This window comes from Asparagus officinalis, chromosome 4 (genome assembly GCF_001876935.1).
Source record: "Asparagus officinalis chromosome 4, Aspof.V1, whole genome shotgun sequence".
Classification (NCBI taxonomy): Eukaryota; Viridiplantae; Streptophyta; class Magnoliopsida; order Asparagales; family Asparagaceae; genus Asparagus; species Asparagus officinalis.
Window position 1 is genome coordinate 10,359,626 of NC_033797.1, and position 21,502 is coordinate 10,381,127.

At 41.0% G+C, this 21,502-nt stretch overlaps 1 pseudogene; it reads right to left on the minus strand.

Annotated features, from left to right (window-relative positions):
* On the minus strand, positions 1,024–12,870 carry LOC109838170 (annotated as a pseudogene).

Sequence of the window (21,502 nt, forward strand, 5' to 3'; positions counted from 1 at the left end):
GAATGGAACGATACGAGTGGGGGAGTGACATTTTTTTCTTCTATTTTTGACATGGGTAATTAATGAGCAATCAAGTCATCATTACTGTACATGGAGAGTGAAAAATCCATTTCAAATTAAGATGTCTTTATCTTGAGGAAGGGTAAGATCCAATGCAATTTATAGAGGATATACTAGTAGTAACATCTGAATGATTTAAAAATCATAAACTAGACACAAATGCACGATTAAAGTGAGTGATAGAACTAGTGTAGAGGTTGATCTAAAAACCAAATGAAACAAGTTGACATCGCCATAAAAATCAACATTTGTGTTGAAGGAAAACACTAATTCAGGATCTAGTGAGCTCATCTCTATACCAATTATTGAAAACCCCTTCACTCCAGTCCAAACAAAATCTACCCAAAGAATAGAAAAGAAAAAAAAACCAAAAAAAAAAAAAAAGATTAGCGGCAGCAGGGTCAGCTGAGTACGTGTTTCGTAGGTTAGGTTTTGCAATTCAGAAAGGATTAGCGACGCAGCTTGTTGCCCGTTTGTCATCATCACATGTGTAATTTTTTTCTCTTATTTTTATAGAAATATTTAAAAAAAAACCTTTAACGTCTTGAGAACGCGAACCTAACGTCTCCTACGATCCCTTTACTCCCTCTATGAAACTCACCACAACACTATCATCTCCATCTGCATCAATCTCTCTCAACAGTCAACAGCTCCCCAATCCCCAACCTCAACCTTGTCCTCATCATCTCACTCCTCCCCAACCTCATCCCCAAACGCACAAAACTCCCAGCAAAATGGGTCGACTCCGGCCCAATCCCCTCCTCATTCCCCGGACAAGCATTCACATATACATCGAACTTCACCTTCTCACTCTTCATCGACTCTATATCATCCACCACCAACACCTCCTCTTCCCTCTCCTTCTCCTCTTCACTCCTCATCACCCTCAACCTCTTAACCTCCACCGTCACCGGAGATTCAAGCCGTACCGGTAAACTCACGTCTTCCGTCGCTTCAGGCTTCTCAACCCTCTTTGGGCCGGCTTGACAGGCTTGTAACCAGCCCATCGCATTCAACATCTTGATACGTATACCCAAGCCTCGACGTATCAAGACTATCTCGAACCGTCGCCCTAACAAGGCTTAAATTCTCGTCCCAAAACAAAACCGGCGCGTCGAGCCAATCTTCGTCGCTAAAATGCCCCTCTGTTTTTGCCGGCGAGCTTTGCCGACCAAAGATGCCACATCCGGTCAATGTTCCCGTGGTGTGCGTAGAACACCGGCTCCCGTCTGGCTGTGTACAATGCCCCCATATTCCCCCCGTTCTTTTGCATGCTTCCGATCTCCTGTCCACGAATGCACCGCATTGTGCTGCATGCTCTTCATCGACCCGGCTCCCAGCGAGACATACAGCGGCCCCATTTGTCGGTACGTCGTATGTAGATTCCGTTCTGTGAGGTTAACAATATTCAATGTGTCAGTGTCGTTATAGTTCAGGTCTATGATTGTCGGCGGCGGGTGAACTGTTGGATTTAAATCTAATTAAATCTATTTGTGGGCACATATGATTAATCAATGTGTATTACTATCTTTAAGGATAATCCATTAAAGTGATCAATCAATTTGGGTTAATAGGTATTTAAATATATCATAGGGTTATATGTGCAGATTCCAGGTTGTAATTGTAATTTGTTGAGGGGCCAAATTACAAATATACAACACCTATATATAAGGGGTTATGGTCCCTAATCTAGGGTTAACCACTCTCATTTTCTTATCCCCATCTAAAGAGATCCATAAGAGAAACTCTAAGGTTAGAAGATCATCAAAACCCTAATCAAGTTTTCTTCAATGGATTCAGGTATATGCTTCCGTACCTTTTGATTCTTGTTAATCTCTTTGAATTAAATCATGACTTTATGGTTTAGATCTCAAGTTTTTATTAGATCTAACAAGTGGTATCAGAGCCACCATTGATTTGTTCTAAGAGATTAAGATTAAAATTAGGGTGCTTTGATCTTAATTTGTGTTTGATTCGGATCCGTTCATGGATGAACAGTAAAGTTTCTTATTTTCGGATGAACAGTAACCGTTTTATTTTCGGTGAACAGTAATTTTTTTTAACTTTTCGGGAGAACAGCAAAATAATTTATTTTCGGATGAACAGTAAAGATTTTTATTTTCGGATGAATAGTAAAATTCTCATGTTGTTTGGTTTTTCTTTCGATTTTTGTATCTGTAGCATTTATGAACTCTAAAGTTCATTTCTTTTGTGTTTGATTCAATTTTTGAGGTTTGGATCTTTATGAACTCTAAAGTTCATTTCTTTTGTGTTTGATTCAATTTTTGAGGTTTGGATCTAAATGATTTGAATTCAAAAATCGACAGAAAAAATAATTATCTTTTTTTTTGGGATTTTTTGATTTGTCGTCAATCTCCAAAACTCCTCGTCGGAGTTGATTCAGCGACGGCGGTTTCAGATTAAACCCTCAAGGGGTTCGTGCACGTGAAAACGTGCTAAAATTAAGGAGGTGGTTGGTTACCTTTTGGCGAGAAAACTTGCTAAAATTAAGGAGGTGGTTACCTCAATTTTTGGCGAGAAAACGTGCTAAAATTAAGGAGGTGGTTACCTCAATTTTTGGCGAGGCTTGAAAGCTTCAAACGAACCTTGCGTTCGTTCTCAAACGAACCCACGTTCGTTCTCTAATGAAAAATGCGTTCGTTGACGCTGCGCTCGTTCTCAAACGAACATTGCGTTCAAACGAACATTGCGTTCATTCGTTCATTGCGTTCAAAAGAACATTGCGTTCGTTCGTTCATTGCGTTCATTCATTCACAACGAGTATATTATAGAACTCGTTAAAGTTAGAGCACAGACCAAATAATCTGGGCTTTGTTTAATCTTTGGAACTTGTTTAAACATTGGCCTTGACTTGAGAATTTTATTAAGATTTTGGACCTGTGTTTAATCATCGGGTATAAGCTCCTTTAAGCTCATTTTGGGCACAAGGATTAATTGAATTTATCAATTAAATCCTATTTGTGGGTCATAATTCATTATGGGCCCTTAATTAAGCTATGAAAATTCAGTTGATTTAATTTAATTATTTAATTTAAATTAAATTTGGTAGTGGATCAATTAGTTATTTCAAATAATATGACACTAAGGTATTAAAGTTGTCTTTCATTCTAAATGATCGATTGAAACAAGAAGTTGCCAAAGTAACCTCTCTTGTGTAGATTGTTCATGAGGGATGTTAGATGTTTGTGTGTATGTTTTCGTGTAAATATTTAATCGGCCCAAAGGAAGGTTATTATTTATTTTTAGATTGCATACGCATCTGTGATGATAAATATGTGACGATTATAAGGTTTATATGTGGATAATGAATCGATCCAAAGATAGTTTTATTATTTGACATGCGTTATTGTCAGTATTTGATCATTGCAACAAGGTATCACTTGCAATTAATATTACTGTCCAAAGACTTGATATTAATGTTGTACCAGATATCTTGAGATGGGATTTATCATTATTTGAATTTTGTCGATCACTAATTAAGGTTAAAAATCTTTTGTTAATGCATCTGCTGCAACAATTTCTGCTAACATCAACTCAATTCTCATGCTCAATGAGACTAATTTTAAGGTTTGGAAAGATAACATTTTAATTGTTCTTGGCTGCATGGATTTAGACTTTGCATTAAGAACTGAACAACCCCAACCTCTCAATGCGGATAGCACTCCTGATGCAAAGAAGGAGTATGAGAAATGGGAGCGTTCAAATCGCATGAGTCTAATGATCATTAAGCGCGGCATTCCGGAAGCCTTCAGGGGCATAGAATCTGAAGTGATTACTAAGGCTAAAGATTTCATTGCCGAAATTGAGAAACGTTTTGCGAAAAACGATAAGGTAGAAACAAGCACACTTTTAGCTTGCTTGATTTCAATGAAGTATAAGGGCAAAAAAAATATCAGGGAGTACATTATGGAAATGTCTCATATTGCTTCAAAGCTTAAGGTACTTAAACTCGATCTTTGTGATGAGTTATTGGTACATCTGGTTCTGTTGTCTCTTCCTGCACAATTCAATCAGTTTAAGGTCAGTTATAACTGTCAAAAGGAGAAATGGAATCTAAATGAGCTCATTTCATACTGTGTGCAAGAAGAAGACATGTTGAAGCAAGATAAGACTGAAAGTGCTCATTTGGCTTATGCCTCTAAGGATAAGGGCAAGAAAAGAAAGAATGATAATGAAGCTGCTAAGGGTCCTGTTCAGAAGAAACAACATAAGGATGGTCATGGTTGTTTCTTCTGCAATAAGTCTGGACACATAAAGATGGATTGTACCAAATATCACACCTGGCGTGCTAAGAAGGGTATGTTCATTACTTTGGTCTGTTCTGAGATTAATTTAGCTTCAGTACCTAGAAACACTTGGTGGTTAGACTCTGGTGCTACTACTCACATAAGTGCTTCTATGTAGGGCTGCCTGAGCTACTGGAAGCCAAGTGATGGTGAAAGATACATCTTTGTGGGCGATGGTCAGTCAGTAGATGTGGAAGCAATTGGACACTTTAGGTTGCTGTTAGGAACTGGTTCATATTTGGATTTAAAAGATACTTTTGTAGTACCGTCTTTTAGACGGAATTTGATTTCGTATTGGACAAATCAGGTTGTTCTTGTTCATTTGGAAACAATCAATTCAGTTTATCTTTTAATTCAATTATTGTAGGAACTGGTTACTTGAGTACTTGTGACAACCTATATTTGCTTGATACAATTGCTTCTTATAATGAATCCTTGCATGTGGAATCACGTGGTACTAAGCGTAAATTAAATAAAGAAAATTCAGCGACATTATGGCATAAGCGCTTGGGTCATATCTCAAAAGGTAGAGTTGAGCGTCTTGTGTCTGATGGTATTTTGGATTCCCTTGATTTTTCAGATTTTAACGTATGTATTGAATGCATTGAGGGAAAACAGACCAAAGTAAAGAGATTAAGTGCCAATAGATCTTCGGATGTCTTAGAATTGATACATACTGATATTTGTGGGCCATTCCCTACGGCATCTTGGAATGATCAACAATATTTTATATCATTCATAGATGATTACTCACGTTATGGGTACATATATCTTATTCATGAGAAATCTGAGTCTCTGGACATGTTCAAAGTTTTTAAAGCTGAAGTTGAGAATCAACTCAACAAAAGAATTAAAACAGTTAGATCTGATCGTGGTGGTGAGTACTACGGCAGATATGATGGTTCAGGTGAACAACGTTCAGGACCATTTGCTAGATACCTAGAGGAATAAGGTATTGTCCCACATGTAGCTGAAAGACGAAACATGACTCTTAAGGATATGGTAAGAAGTATGATTGCTCATTCTTCTTTACCAGAGTCTCTCTGGGGAGAAGCACTAAAGACAGCAGCTTACATTCTGAATAGAGTACCAAATAAAGCAGTTGCTAAAACACCTTATGAGCTTTGGACTGGTCGAAAGCCCAGTTTAAAGCATTTGCATATTTGGGGATGTCCAGCTAAGCAAGGCCTTATAGGCCAAATGAAAAAAAATTGGACTCCAAAACAGTTAGCAGCTACTTTATTGGGTATTCTGAACGCTCTAGGGGCTATAAGTTTTATGATCCCACACTAAGGAATATTTTTGAGACGGGAACAGCAACATTCTTTGAGGATGTTGAGTTTGGGGGGAGAAATAAGGTTAGAGACATTAGTTTTGAGGAGGAATTGGCTTCAGATCCAATCCATACAGTTACTTTTGACAATATTCAGGTTCCTATACCTGTTGTTGCTCAAGAAGTAAATCCGGAACCTCAAGATGATAATGTTGAACAACTCCCTGTTCCAGAAGAACAAACTCAACAACCTCAAGAACCAGTGCCATTAAGGAGATCCACGAGAGAAAGGAGAAATGCTATTCCGGATGATTATATTGTATTTCTCCAAGAACATGAGGAAAGTAGTGGAATGTTAGAAGATGATCCAATCAACTTCTCTCAGGCCATGAAAAGTTCTAACTCTCAACAGTGGATTGATGCCATGAATGAAGAGTATAAGTCTATGCAAGACAATAAGGTTTGGGAACTTGTCCCATTGCCAGAAGGTGCAAAACCAATTGGTTGTAAATGGATTTTTAAAACCAAGCGGGATGCAAACGGTAATGTGGAGAGGTATAAGGCACGTCTTGTGGCTAAAGGCTATACTCAAAAGGAAGGTATTGATTATACGGAGACTTTCTCTCCGGTTTCATCGAAAGACTCTTTCAGAACAATCATGACACTTGTTGCTCATTATGATCTTAAGTTACATCAGATGGATGTTAAGACTGCATTTCTTAATGACGACATTGATGAGATGATTTATATGGTGCAACCAGAAAACTTTGTGTCAGGAGACCCGAAGAATATGGTTTGCAAATTAAGGAAATCCATCTATGGACTCAAACAAGCTCCTCGTCAATGGTATTACAAGTTTCAACAAATAATTATCTCGTTCGGTTTTGAGATGAACATTGTTGATGACTGTGTATATCACAAGTTCAGTGGGAGTAAGTATATTTTTCTGGTTCTGTATGTTGATGACATATTGCTTGCCACTAATGATATAGGCATGTTGCACGAAACCAAGAGATTTCTATCAAAGAATTTTGAGATGAAAGATCTTGGGGATGCCTCTTTTATATTAGGAATCCAGATATATCGAGATCGCTCTCCGGGTATTCTTGGATTATCACAAAAGAGCTATATCGATAAGGTACTTAAAAGGTTTGGCATGCAAGACTGCAGACCAGGAGATACCCCTGTTGCTAAAGGAGACAAGTTTAGTCTAAATCAGTGCCCTAAAGGCAACCTTGAAATTCAGGAAATACAGAAGATTCCTTATGCTTCGGCTGTAGGAAGTTTAATGTATGCTCAGGTATGTACGCGTCCAGATATTACGTATATTGTTAGGATGTTAGGCAGATACTTAAGCAATCCTGGTATGGATCATTGGATAGCAGTCAAAAGAGTTATGAGGTATCTTCAGAAAACAAAAGATTATATGCTCACATATAGAAAATCAGAACAGTTGGAGGTCATTGGGTATTCGGACTCTGATTTTGCTGGATACCAAGATAGCAGAAAGTCTACATCAGGCTATATTTATATGTTAGCAGGAGGAGCTATATCATGGAAAAGTGTTAAACAGACACTCGTAGCTTCCTCCACTATGGCAGCAGAGTTTGTAGCTTGCTATGAGGCATCAAATCATGGAATATGGTTGCGAAATTTTGTCACTGGACTGCGTATTTTGGAAAATATTGAAAGACCACTGAGGTTATTTTGTGACAATAAATCTGCAGTTATGTATTCCAATAACAACAGAAGGTCAACTAAGTTAAAACATATTGATATTAAGTTCCTGGTTGTAAAAGAAAGGGTACAGAGTGGACAGATATCCATAGAGCACATTGGGACAAACTCCATGATAGCAGATCCTCTTACTAAAGGATTGCCATCCAAGGTCTTTCATGAGCATACTACCCATATAGGAGTAGTGTTATTCAAAGATATTATGATTTAGTGGGAGTTTGTAATTTTCTAGTGTTTTGTGTTTGGTTGTATTGTCTGATCAGAATAAAGTATTCAGTTAAGACACTCTGTTTTATTATGTTTGGTTTTGACCTCACTAAAGGAGGACCAGTTAAAAATAGACATGTACTGATCACATTGCATGTAATTTTCATGCTGCACATCCATGATTGATCTATGTCGTTTGATTGTATTGGTATATGTGACCATTGATGGGTCGAGTCACGATAAATGTGACGAAGGCCACTTTGATCCTATATTGATATAGTCAATGGACGAGATTGTTCGGAAATATCTTTTTAATGATAGCAATTTTGAGCTCATAAGGTTATACACAATTTAATGAATCATATGATACCCAAGTGGGAGATTGTTGGATTTAAATCTAATTAAATCTATTTGTGGGCACATATGATTAATCAATGTGTATTACTATCTTTAAGGATAACCCACTTAAAGTGATCAATCAATTTGGGTTAATAGGTATTTAAATATATCATGGGGTTATATGTGCAGATACCAGGTTGTAATTGTAATTTGATGAGGGGCCAAATTACAAATGTACAACACCTATATATAAGGGGTTATGGTCCCTAATCTAGGGTTAACCACTCTCATTCTCTTATCCCCATCTAAAGAGATCCATAAGAGAGAAACCCTAAGGTTAGAAGATCATCAAAACCCTAATCAAGTTTTCTTCAATGGATTTAGATATATGCTTCCGCACCTTTTGATTCTTGTTAATCTCTTTGAATTAAATCATGACTTTATGGTTTAGATCTCAAGTTTTTATTAGATCTAACAAGTGGTATCAGAGTCACCATTAGAGAAAGAGAGAATACAAATAGGGTTTACACAAGAATCTCACAAATAAAACTCTCACACAAACTCTCAAATCTCTCACAAAGCTCTCTCAAAGGGATGCACAAAACCCTAAAAGGGACTACACAAAATCTCCTCAACACAGCTACTGTTTTTCTCCTGCAGCCGCAAAAACCAAAAAGTTGAAAAAATTCTCCTTCGCGTAGCCGCAACCCCTGTTTTCGTACTTGCTCAAAAACCTAAGAAAAAAAATAAAGAGCTATTTATAGGCTACAAAATAATCGGGTTCGTGGGCCTTGATTCTCTTCACGCGGAAAATTAAAAAACGCGTTCGTCCGGCTTCTTCTCTTCACGCGGAACCGCGTCACATGGTGGGTCCCCCCACGTTCACAATTCTCCACCTCGGTGAAGTTTTTCCAAAACTGAGCCGACATCAAAATAACCAAATGTCCTACTTGTTGAGTCTAGTATGAAGTGGAACAAAACCACGACAACGGACTCAATCCACAACAAGTCGAGACCCAAACAGGAGTGCGAACACTCTTCCAAAACGTCGATGTCTACTCATCAAATCAGCTGCATCATAAAGACTGCCTACGTATCCTCTTGCCCAACCACAACAAGTCAAGACCCAAACGGGAGTGCGAACACTCTTCCAAAACGTCGATCTCTACTCATCAAATCGGCTGCATCATAAAGACTGCCTACGTATCCTCTTGCCAAAGGAATCAAGCCTTCACGTAGTTCACCCAAATGGCCGCCAACGGCCTCAACAATCACGAATATGCAACAAGTTTCGACAATGATCAAACTTGTTGCTCGGAACCACCTTAGTGAGCATATCCGCCGGATTATCCTTCGTGTGGACTTTCACAATCTCCACATCGCCATCTTCAAGAACATCCCAAACGAAGTGATAACGAACGTCAATGTGCTTCGTTCTCGCATGAAAAACCTAATTCTTCGCCAAATAGATAGCACTCATGCTATCACAATGAATAGTGACGGACCTCTGTGATATACCAAGTTCCTCCAAAAGTCCTCAAAGCCAAATAGCCTCCTTCACAACATCCATAACCGCCATATACTCTACCTCTGTTGTAGACAAAGCCACCGTCGACTGTAAGGTGCATCTCCAACACACCGGCGCACGAGTCAAAGTGAACACATACCCCGTCATAGACCGGCGCTTATCCAAATCCCCAGCATAATCCGAATCAACATAGCCAATGCATGACTGCCCACCTGTAGTGACCCGCTCATAAACTAAACCAACATTGAGCGTACCTCGAATGTACCTCAAAATCCATTTCACAGCGTCCCAATGACCTACTCCTGGATCGTGCATGTATCTCGATACCATGCTTACTGCCTGTGACAAATCTGGTCTCGTACATACCATCACGTACATCAAGCTCCTAACTGCGCTCGCATATGGAGTCTTCGACATCAACTCACGATCTTCAACTGACTTCGATGAAAGACCAACTGAAAGCTTCAAATGGGCTCACAATGGTACACTAACTGGCTTCGTATCAATGCTAACATGGAATCGCTGTAGAACCTTCTTCAAATAAGCCACCTGTGTCAAATAAATTCTACCCTTCTTCTTGTCTCTGCCGATCTCCATCCCTAGAATGCGCTTCGCCTCGCCCAAGTCCTTCATCTCAAACTCATTTGAAAGCTGAACTTTTAACTCATCTATTGCCGACCTGAAAATAGAGGCAACCAACATGTCATCGATATAGAGCAATAAATAGATGTACGCACCTCTTTTTAACTTGTGAAAATATACGCAAGGATCAAACTGGCTCCGAATGTACTAATGACCAATCATAAAACCATCGAATCGTCTATACCACTGTCGATGAGACTGCTTCAAACCGTATAGCGATTTCTTCAGTCTGCAAACAAATTTATCTTTCCGTGCAGCTCGGAATCCCAATGGCTGAGTCATATATATTTCTTTATCAAGATCACCATGAAAAAAATACCGTCTTCACATCCAACTGATCTAACTCCAAATCATATTGTGCCACCAAAGCTAGCAAAATCCGAATCGAAGAATGCTTCACCACCAGAGAGAAAACCTCATTATAGTCAATATCTTCCTCCTGTGCATAACCCTTCGCAACCAACCTAGTTTTGAACCTCAATGGAGTGCCCTCAATGCCCTCCTTCTTCGTGTATACCCACTTGCAACCAATTACCTACCGCCCCTTTGGAAGCTCAACAAGCTCTTACGTATCGTTCTTATGAAGAGATTTCATCTCCTCCTGCATAGCCACCTGCCACGAGTCAGCCTCCGAACTCTACTCAGCCTCTCTGAATGTAGTAGGTACCAACTCATCGATACTCTCTACCGGAAGTGCATACGCAACTATGTCGGCATACCGTGCTGGCATCTGTATGTTTCTCCTCTGTCTTCGACCCGTAATCGAATCCTGAACCTGAGCCGTCGGTCCCTGATCCTGCATATCAGTACTCGTATCCCTCGTGTTATTGTCGTGCTCGCCTGGCGTCACCTCAGTCAGCACTCTAATGGATACTGTACCATCTGGACAATGTGGAACTGCATCGATCTCCACCACCTGTGATATCTCCTCCGTCGGGTCGCTCTCCACCTGATGAGCGCTGGAAAGCTTCAAGATAGAAGCCTCATCAAACGTGACGTCCCTACTCAGCACAATCTTCTTATCAACTGGATCCCAAAGCTTGTATTCATTGACACCACGCTTGAATTCTACAAATATGGTCTTCCTAACTCGAGGTTCCAACTTATCTGTTAATGAGGTGGCTCGTATATGTAAGTGCCTCAGCCCAAAAGATCTTCTCCAAACCACTCAGCGACAATAAGCATCGAATCTTCTCTAGTAAAGACCGATTCAACCCCTCTACCACCCCATTTTGCTGCGGTGTATGACTAACTGTGAAGTGTCTCTCTATGCCGTCGTCTCGACATATCTGCTGAAAGGGGTCAGAAGTATACTCACTACCGTTGTCGGATCATAACGTCTTGATCTTTCTCACAGTCTGCAGTTCTAATCTCTTTTTCCACTCCACAAATATATCTAGGACTTCACTCTTCTTCGTCATGGTGTACACCCAACAACGTCTAGAATAGTCATCAACGAACGTGATGAACCAATATCGACCACTAAGTGATGCAGTCTTGGTGGGACCATGATGGTCTCTTTTAAATTCTGAGCATTGAGCGCATCCTGTACATCACTCATCCACAAACCAAAGTTGATTTTGCCGTCATACTTCACCATACTAATCTTAGTGTTCTGAAAACCAACTTGTATTGTACTCGTCATCGACTTGCTGCTTTCACCTTCTTCTCCCGTTACAAACTAACTCCAAATTATAGAGAAAAAACAAATTTGATAGAAATTAAGAACCACCCAACTGAACCCTAAATCGGATTTCAAATAGATCTCCTATCCACATGAGGAAAGCGAAATCTCCAACTGTAACTCCTAATACCATCTCCACCGAAGTCTAGAACTCCAAGAACCAAGCTTCACACAAGAATCTTCCTCCACCTAATCCAAAATACCCTAGATCTGAAATCTGTTCTCTAATACCACTTGTTGCGCGCAGCGAAAATTTTCGGCAGCATTTTGGCAGCACAACAAGAGAGTCAGGTCGTAATAGGAAATCCTGTTTCACAAAGAAAACATGAACCTTAAGCAAAATATCTCAACCAAGTGAGATATCAGTTCTTCCTCTCATCAATTCTAGGACTGACCTGTCGAGGGAACCTAAAAGCTATTACAAATCACACAAATAGCGAGACAACCAATTTTTACGTGGTTCGACAAATTGCCTACGTCCACGGGGTAAGGAAGGGGGAGATCTACTATTAGAGAAAGAGAGAATATAAATAGGGTTTACAAAAGAATCTCACAAATAAAACTCTCACACAAACTCTCAAATCTCTCACAAAGCTCTCTAAAAGGGATGCACAAAAACCTAAAAGGGACTACACAAAATCTCCTCAACACAGCTACTGTTTTTCTCCTGCAGCCGCAAAAACCAAAAAGTTGAAAAAATACTCCTTCGCGCAGCCACAACCCCTGTTTTCGTACTTGCTCAAAAACCTAAGAAAAAAAAAATAAAGAGCTATTTATAGGCTGCAAAATAATCGGGTTCGTGGGCCTTGCTTCTCTTCATGTGGAAAATCAAAAAAACGCGTTCGTCCAGCTTCTTCTCTTCACGCGGAACCGCGTCACATGGTGGGTCCCCCCACGTTCACAGGGTTTACGTACATTTCGAGTGCTACCATGCGATCGGGCGAATCCCGGTTCCAGAATGGGATGGCAAACGTATCGTCGATTATGAGCTGAGTCTACCGAGAATACGTTCATAGAAATACAAATACAGGTGGTGGAACGGGAAGAAGAGCCACGAGTCGTGGACTTCAACGGGGAGATTGTCTCCGGGCATGTTATAGGCATCGTTACAGTACACGCAGTGTATGTTCGCCGGTTGGAACTGGTTCCATGCATTGGCCGGGCCGAGGGCCGGGTTTGTCGACAAGATGGGCCGCGGTCTGAACTCTGGGCTTGGAGTACAATGGTGGGCTGAATGTGTTGGGTCCGCTGGTGGCACGGGCTTGGCATGGGCCCGACTGGTTGAGGCCCGCAATGGTGATGAGGATGAAGAAGAGGAGGGTGGCCATTAATTTGAATTAAAATCAGAATTATTATATGATTTGTATGAATTAATGTGTTATAAGTAGGGGTGTCCATCTGGCCTGGCCCGACCCGAAAATCCAGGCTCGGGCCAGGCAAAACCGAAGCCCGGACCCGGACCCGGGCCTGGGTGGGCCGGGCCTATGCAGGCCTCTTTTTTTTAATATTTTTTAAAAAAATTAAAATAATACATAAAAAACAATAATACTATTAATCACTTGAAATTACATAAATTACAAATACAAAAAACTTTAAAAATGATAGATAATAAAAATAACTTCTTTATTAATAATTAGTAAATCATTTACAAATATAAATTTATTTTGGAATTCGTCGCATCACAATAAATGAGTCTATCCCAACTAGGTTGACACCTACTCATCTATATCACTATCATTTGTAACTGTTTTCAAAATAATTCATTGTAAATTTTTAACTAAAAAATAAAAATTACAATTTGATGAATATTGTTTACTCTTTATATTTATGTGTTAGTCTCAACTCTTCAAATTTATCTTCAATACCAGCTAACTGTTAGACCCTAGAGGGGGGGGGGGGGGATTAGGGTCTTGTGCTAATCTAATCCGATTAAATGCCAATTAAAAACTAATTAACAAGTTATCCTAGCAAGTATGAAATACAACTGTAGGCGTCAAAAAATGCTAATAGATATCCAAACATAGAGAAAATCATTCAAAAGAAATCGATAGATATGAATTGTCTCGCCAGCGAGACAGTGTTTGCTGTCTCGCCAGCGAGACAGTGTTGAAATGGTCAAAACCACCTTTGTAACTGCCCTACACGTGTCCATTAACTGCCAAGGGACGTGAAAAACATCGTGGGCGAAAATCACGTGCATAACTGCCAAAATAACGGAGTTTGAAACATGGGAAGGCAGTTAAAACGAAAAATGCCAGAATATTCCACTTCCGAGACAGCATTTACTGTCCCGGGCCGCAGACCGCAAACACTGTCTCGCCCACGGAGACAGTAAACACTGTCTCGCGGCCTTAATGTGTTGTTTTGTTTGAGTTTTGTGCAGTTATTACCCCAGAGGCTATAAATACCCCCCTAGGGTCATTTCTGACGAGGATCGAGCACATTTTCGAGCAATCCAGAGCAGAGAGAGCATATTTGAGTTTTCGTGTAACTCCTTGAAATTGAGCTTTGACTTGATTTTAAGAAGAACGACTATCTTACTTCGATAAGATATCGTTTCAATTTCTCACTTCGATAAACGAAGTCAGAATCAGTCAACCCCCTCTTCACGATCTGTGATTCGGCGGTCCACGAACCAAAGCATTCCCGGCAAAAACAAGAATCGATAGACGATTTTTGTGTTATTTTCTCAAGAGTTGTAATTTTCTCTTTGTTGTGTAAAAGAGGTCTTATAAAAAGACTATTCCTTTGAATTTGTTGTAATCAAACGAAGATATAATAAATTCCACAGCAAAACCAACTTTTGGCGAAAACAAACTGGCGACCACAGTGGGAGCCAGCGGCCTCGCTGTCGAGGCCGCGGTGTCGCAACCGATCAAGATCGTTGTCAATGAAGAGATCGAATACGAGTTCGATCAGGCGAAGTTTGAGGAGTATTTGTCGTCCTCATCCGCGAAATCTTCCTCGTCTCGACAAATATAGGAAGATTTCGTCTTCCAAGAAAACTTTCAAGTCTGCAATTCCAACGGAGGCCGCAGGCGAAGATTCTTGCCCGACTGCTGCTAAGGAATCTGCCTGCAACATCCCTGCTCAAAACGACTCTACACCCGTTACGGAGCCGTTGATCAATAGCTCACCGGTGCTGACGAAGAGAGCTCGTCAGAGACAGCACCAGCGCCGTGCTCGTCAATTGGCTAAGGCCATGCAACAAACCGACGGGGTCCATTACTATGTGGACCTAGAGTCGAGGAAACAGAAAATGACTCAGTTGCCTCAACGGCAAGATAATCATATTTCTGCACAACTTACGACGGAAGAGTGGACCCTCGTCAAAAGGGCCCGTTCAACCCTTAAGGAACGGATACAAAAGCGTCACGCGAAGGCCGCCCGTGCTCACGCTCTTCGTCAACAAGCACAAGGAATCAAGAAGGAGACGGTGTCTGAAAAGCCACCGAAGAACCTTAGAGTTTGGATGCCGAAGACGCCGCAAACATCTGTTCCGGGCCCGTCTACTGCATCATCAGTGAAACCCTGGGTTAGCCCAGATTTGTCTAAGTTTAAAATCACAATGGCGGATCGCCTCGGTCCTTCAGGTGACAATCGAGGCAAAACCCCAGTCAAGGAACAACCAGATCCTGTAAATAAACCCTTAGTGGTTTCATATACAGGGGGTCGTAAGCACCCTCCTGTCAGAACTACACCAGTCCGAAACGAGAGAATACCAGTTCACTCTCGTTTAGGACCTCTGAAAACTACACACCCGCAAGGGGGTGGATTTAAAAATTTAACTTTGGATCGCCCAGAGGCGACGACCAGTCGTCCTGTGCACGTTAATAAAGTTCAAAAGCAAGAGATAGGTTGCTCGAATCATAATAATGATGAGCTGTACTATCAGAAAAATAACTCAAGAAAGAGGGTTGTCCGAGAAAATGAGTCTCATTGCGCTTGCGAGAGACTCATTAAGGCAGTGCTGACAGAATGCGGATGCTCTAAAAATAATTCAACAAGAGTCTCCGTATTTCAAAGATTGTCCAATGAAGCGTCAAGACCCAAAATGAGACGTTTCAACAAGAAGAAACCTGTAATCCGACAAGATGAGTTCCCTGAGGTCACTATCAACATGACCAACAAAGGAAAGCAAAAGTCAGTTAACCACGACCCTGATTTCTCTCCGGGAGGGAGAGTTGAACGGGGTCTTTCTCAAAGGATGGCGCGATTACAAAGAAGAGCCAACCTACGTTGAGATTATAAGAAAATGCACGAGGGGCTATCTTCGGATGAAGAAATGTCAGATACTTGTTCCGCCATTGCATCGGACGATACCGCGTCCAGTGTTGGGCGAGTCAGAGAATCATTCGCGATCACGCCGGATCAACTGGCTCACATACTGCAGGAAGCGTTGGGTAAACAACGCGAAGAAATTAGAGCTGAGTTCAAAACCGAAATGGAGTTGACTATGCAGCAGATGCGGGATTTGCAGGTTCAGCAACACCAACCGGAATCAAGCCAAAGAGCAGAATCCAGTCGGCGTAATGAAGAGGATGAGACGATATTTGAAGATCCTCCTCCAGATAAAGACAACTCCGGAAGCGATCCGACCAAGTCAGCCACTCAACCTCCACAGATCTATTTGAAGAAAAGCGAGGAAGAGGACAAGAAGATGCACGATCTTGAGAGCAAAGTCAACGCTTTGATGACGGCTCAAGAAGTGAAGAAAACGGGCATCCCATACCCGTACCCGAGGGAGTGGGACCTGATTCCTTATCCCCAGAAATTTAATTTGATTAACTTTACTCCTTTTGATGGCAGGGGTTCACCAACTTAGCACTTGATCTATTTCAAGTCGCATCTCGGCGCAATATCCGGGAACGAAGCCCTGATGGTCCGGTCATTCGTAGGAACCCTTCGCGGGCCTGCCTTCGATTGGTACCGACGCCTTAAGCCCGGGAGTATCACATGCTGAGAGGATATGGAAGAACTATTCATCACCAATTTCTTCTTCGACGACACAGATGTCTCAATTGGCACGTTGTTGGATGAGAAGCAGAAGGATGGGGAATCGGTCGATGTCTTTGTCAAACGATTCAGGGACAAAGCGGTGAACTGCAGAGATCTACTCACAGAGGAATTTATTCTGCAAACATGTCATAATAACATGTCTTTGGATGTATTAGAGGTCATGGGGGTTGTGCCCTCTAAAACTTGGAAAGAGTTGAAAGTGAGGGGTGAACAGGCTGAACGCTTTCTCAAGAGAAAGAATTTAGAGAGAAGTCTACCACCAGCTAATAATCAAAAGCAGAACTTTAATCCTCGAGGCAGAGGAAGAGGGTCCGTAGCCGCTGTGGACGCACATCAAACGTCACAACAGCCGCCGCAACAACAACCACAGCACTCGTCCTTCTAGTTGGCATCAAATCAGAATCAACAGCCTCCGAAGCAGTTTAAGAATTCTGAGCCCAGATTCCCGAAGGAATACTCCTTCAAAGATGATGAAGTTCCGGTCATCTTCAAATACTTGTTAGAGAATAACAAGATCAAGCTTCCGCCAGTCACAAACCAAGAAGAAGCAACGAAGATCAATGACCCAAAGTATTGTGCATATCACAGGAGGGTCCACCATCCCACTAAGACGTGTTATGTCTTAAAAGACAAAATACAAACATTAATTGATGTTGGTATTGTGACGCCGAAGCCAAAGGAGAAGAAGGTAGGCGCAAACGCGATCTCTATTAGCTTCGGATCGGTTCCTTTGTCCTGGTTTCAAGCCGAGCCAGTATCAAAGGTCAAAATGCAGACTGTCAACGATGATCCTTATGGACAGCGTCAAAAGAGGCTTGTATCTCACACAACCCCCAACGGCGAAATCCTTTGGGTTCATCCGGATTTGCTTGAAGATGAGCAATGGACGATATCCACGTCGAAGAAGAAGTCAAAAGGCAAGGGAAAAGATAAGTCCTGTTATGGAGCCTCAGCGATTCCTGAGAAGAACGATGAGGAGATAGCAGCTTTACCACTTTCTGATGAAGAACATGAAGTTTTCGCTACAAAGGGTGGGAATGAACACCATTATAAATATCCTGAAACCTCTAACCCAAATGCTACAACTCTGAAGGAGCTGGGGGTAGTTGCAACTCCTCCAGTAGCTGCTGAAAAGTCGCAACAACCGGCTAAGCAAAAGGAGAAAGAACCTCAACACAAAGAGGTTCAAATTCCGAAGCAGTCCCGTTTTAGTCGACCGATTGGACGAGACAAACCAGAAAGCTCAAACGCTCCATACCGTTTCGACGTCATGGCTCAGTTAGCTAATATCCCAGTAAGGATCACGCTATACGAGTTGTTGCGCCTCTCGAAAGAAACCAGAGAAGCTTTACAAGAAGCTTTGGCTGATTCCGAGGTATTCCTCACTCAGATCAAGCTAACTCCTGAAAAGCCAGAGTCATCCGTGCAGCATTGCAATCTGGCAGCTACCAAATTCCCTTGCATTGCTTTCACAAAAGAAGATATGCAAGTCAGGAATTCAAAGCATGATAGACCGTTATATTTTACTGGATATATCGGTTCGAGCGTTGTCAACCGGATTCAAGTTGATCCGGGTTCCGCTGTTAGCATCATGCCACTTCAGTTGATGTACCACCTCGGAATTCCCGCCAGCAAGTTAGCCTCCACAGGAACGGTTATCTATGGGTTCAATACCAGCGGGTCAAGACCGTTGAGCAAGTTAGCCTCCACAGGAACGGTTATCTATGGGTTCAATACCAGCGGGTCAAGACCGTTGGGAAAAGTCCGGGTGAAGTGTCAACTCGGAGATTTGAAGTCTGAAGTCACCTGCTATGTGATCGATGCGGAGACTTCTTATAATTTACTGTTGGGTCGTCCATGGATCCACGGTAATCTTATAGTTCCCTCCACCCTCCATCAGTGTTTGAAGTATGTCGACACTAATGAGGAGGTCAAGACGGTGGTCGCGGATAAGCAACCATTCAAGGGGTTAGAAAATTACTTTACTGACTCCCTTCTTTATGGTGCTGAGTCCGATACTGAACCATCGGCCCATGGCACGGACAGCGGAGAAGAAGCTGATACCGAAGCCGGGCTCGATTATAGTGAAGGTCTTGTACTAAATGACATTGAACCTCTTGTAATCGATCTTGACGGTGATGAATCGTCGGACGAAAGTTGTAACTGACAGCTTGCCGACGAAATAATAAATGGTGATTTAGAGTACTCGCGTTGTCTTGATGATGTAATGCAGGAATTGTACGACAACCCTAATATACATATGCCACTTCGTTCGTCCTGTACGACGACGAAACTCCTCCAAAATTCATGCGGAACAACTGTGATCTTACCCGCAAAGACAGGAGGCGAAAAAGAAATAATCTTTGGAAAAGGGGAGTCATCCCCTACTCCAGATCTTTTCTTGAACAGTAACTCGGACGAAGAAAAACCCGGGCGACACTTCTCTCGGTATAGTTCACAAGCAAATGGTTATATGATAAAGCAAGGTTATGACCTTTCGCTTGGTGAAGGTCTTTATTTTGGTCAAGGCGTCAGGATTCCACCCCGTCCTGCCTACGTACCAAAAGGAAGACCAGATAATTATTACGGTCATAAAAGGGGTCTGGGTTATACTTCATCATCTGATGACGAAGATGGCCAGCAAATCATCAGCCAATTGATACATAAAAGTGGGCATTCATCCGATGCTTCAACCTGGGATTCTGACGTGAGCATTGGAGAAAGGTTCAAAAATCTCATGTCAAACATGGCAACGGTTGATCCTTCCACAACAGAAGAAGACGATCAGCTGCCCACTTGGGAAGATCCTTGGATACATTACATGAATATCCAATACGGTGATCGATTTGAACAAAGAGAACCTCCTACCGAGGATGAGGTAGTTCAAGTTAATATGAGTGACGAAGTTAATCCAAAACCTATTTTTTTATTTTACATGCTTGTTGGGAGTTTTCTGACTCCCCTGAGGTTTGCGCGCCCCAGACTCGGGGACCATTCTTTCTTCGCAGGACTGAGAGTATTTCAAGGAATAGGCTCGGCGACGGTGATCACTGTTTATCCTATCAGTTCTCCAGTTTATTTATCTTAGGTAGTTATTTGACTGAGACTTTTCCTGTAACCACATGTGGTCTTCAGACTATGATGTATTTTTTCCTCTTTCCTACTTTGGATAGTCGTGGATGTGTAGTAGAATTCTGTCTTTTCTTTATCTATCTATTTTCTTTGTTATCTTAGTTACATGCTATATGTTATAGTTCTTTTTGGCAATTTATCTGTATACAGGATGATCTAGAGGCGTGAATGTGACCGTATGGTTGCATTGCCGGCCGAGAATGTGACCGTAGGGTTGCATTGCCGTCCGAGTCATGTTCCAAACTATTACGCTTTGGAACCGGGGCGTGGTATGTTGATTACCTAGGGTGAACTTTGGTTAGTGTAGGGTTTATATCAAACATTTATGATTTATTTAATAGGTGGAGACAATATTTTTTTCCCCTATTCTCAAGTATGATATGAGTTGTTTGCTGTTTACCCCATCTAAGCACTATTATGTTAAGCTTTTAGTTTTTTAATGAATTGAACAGGGCATCTTGCCCTGTTTTATCTTCAAATGATGATGATGATGATGATGATAAAATAAAATAAATATAAATATATGATGCAGAATATAGTTATTCCTGCAAATTTTTTTATTATATGTAGAAGGTGCAGAATCTAATTATTCAATTAAAATCGTTTTTATGCTGCTGAAGCTTGTGATTTTCCTTTTTTAATAAAAAATAAAAATCATTGTAATTCATGGTAGATAAGGAAGTAGCATATGATACTGATCTTGAAATTCCCATAGAGGTAGATATGTTAACACTCCAAAATCTTTTCTAATCTTAGAAAATTTAAAGTCTTTGCATGTAACTTATTACCATTTGATACAGTCAAAGATAATGCAATGTATTGTAAAATTGAAGTCTTGCAACAATTCATTGCTTGGAAGAAACACAAACAAAAGGAAAGATTACAACACATTTCCATCTTACACCATTGTTCCTAAAAAAAGTTAAATACCATATTTCTATGCAGTATTCTGTTAAGAGCTACTAACTCTATAGGTTCCCCACGATTTTCTTTTTACTAAATTTACACATAAACATAATCAACATATTCAATAAAAGAAAAGAAAAAACAAATTTGTATGCAATTATCGTCTCTCTCCATTCTCTTCAGCTTGCGGCGATGGAGCATTCACAAACGAAAAATCCTCATCCCCATTTCTTTCTACATTGACTCTATACTCATTTGGCTCAACATCGACGTCTTTATGTTTAAAACTTGGTATCAAATTAGTCGTTGACGAAGGTGACAAATTTTCAGCTTCTTGATCTGAAATTTCAGTGTCGGAGTAATATGAAAACCTAGAATGAGCTTGAGATCTGCTTGAATTCCCGATAGTTCTTGAGCGATAGAACTGATGAAGAGGCGAGGCACTAGGGCTTGTTATGGCGCTTGTGCTTGGAGTTAGGGAGCGAGGAGATCCTTTCTTGTGTCTTTTTTTGACGGCTTGGTGCCATTTTTTTAGAGCCTTTGATGTTTGCTCGTCAAAGATTGATTTCTTCATGTGCGAGCCCATCTGGACAATAATAAGTTGGATAATTAACAGATCAAAAGTTTAAAAGAAATTATTATGTTACTTATAAAATGATGATATTAAG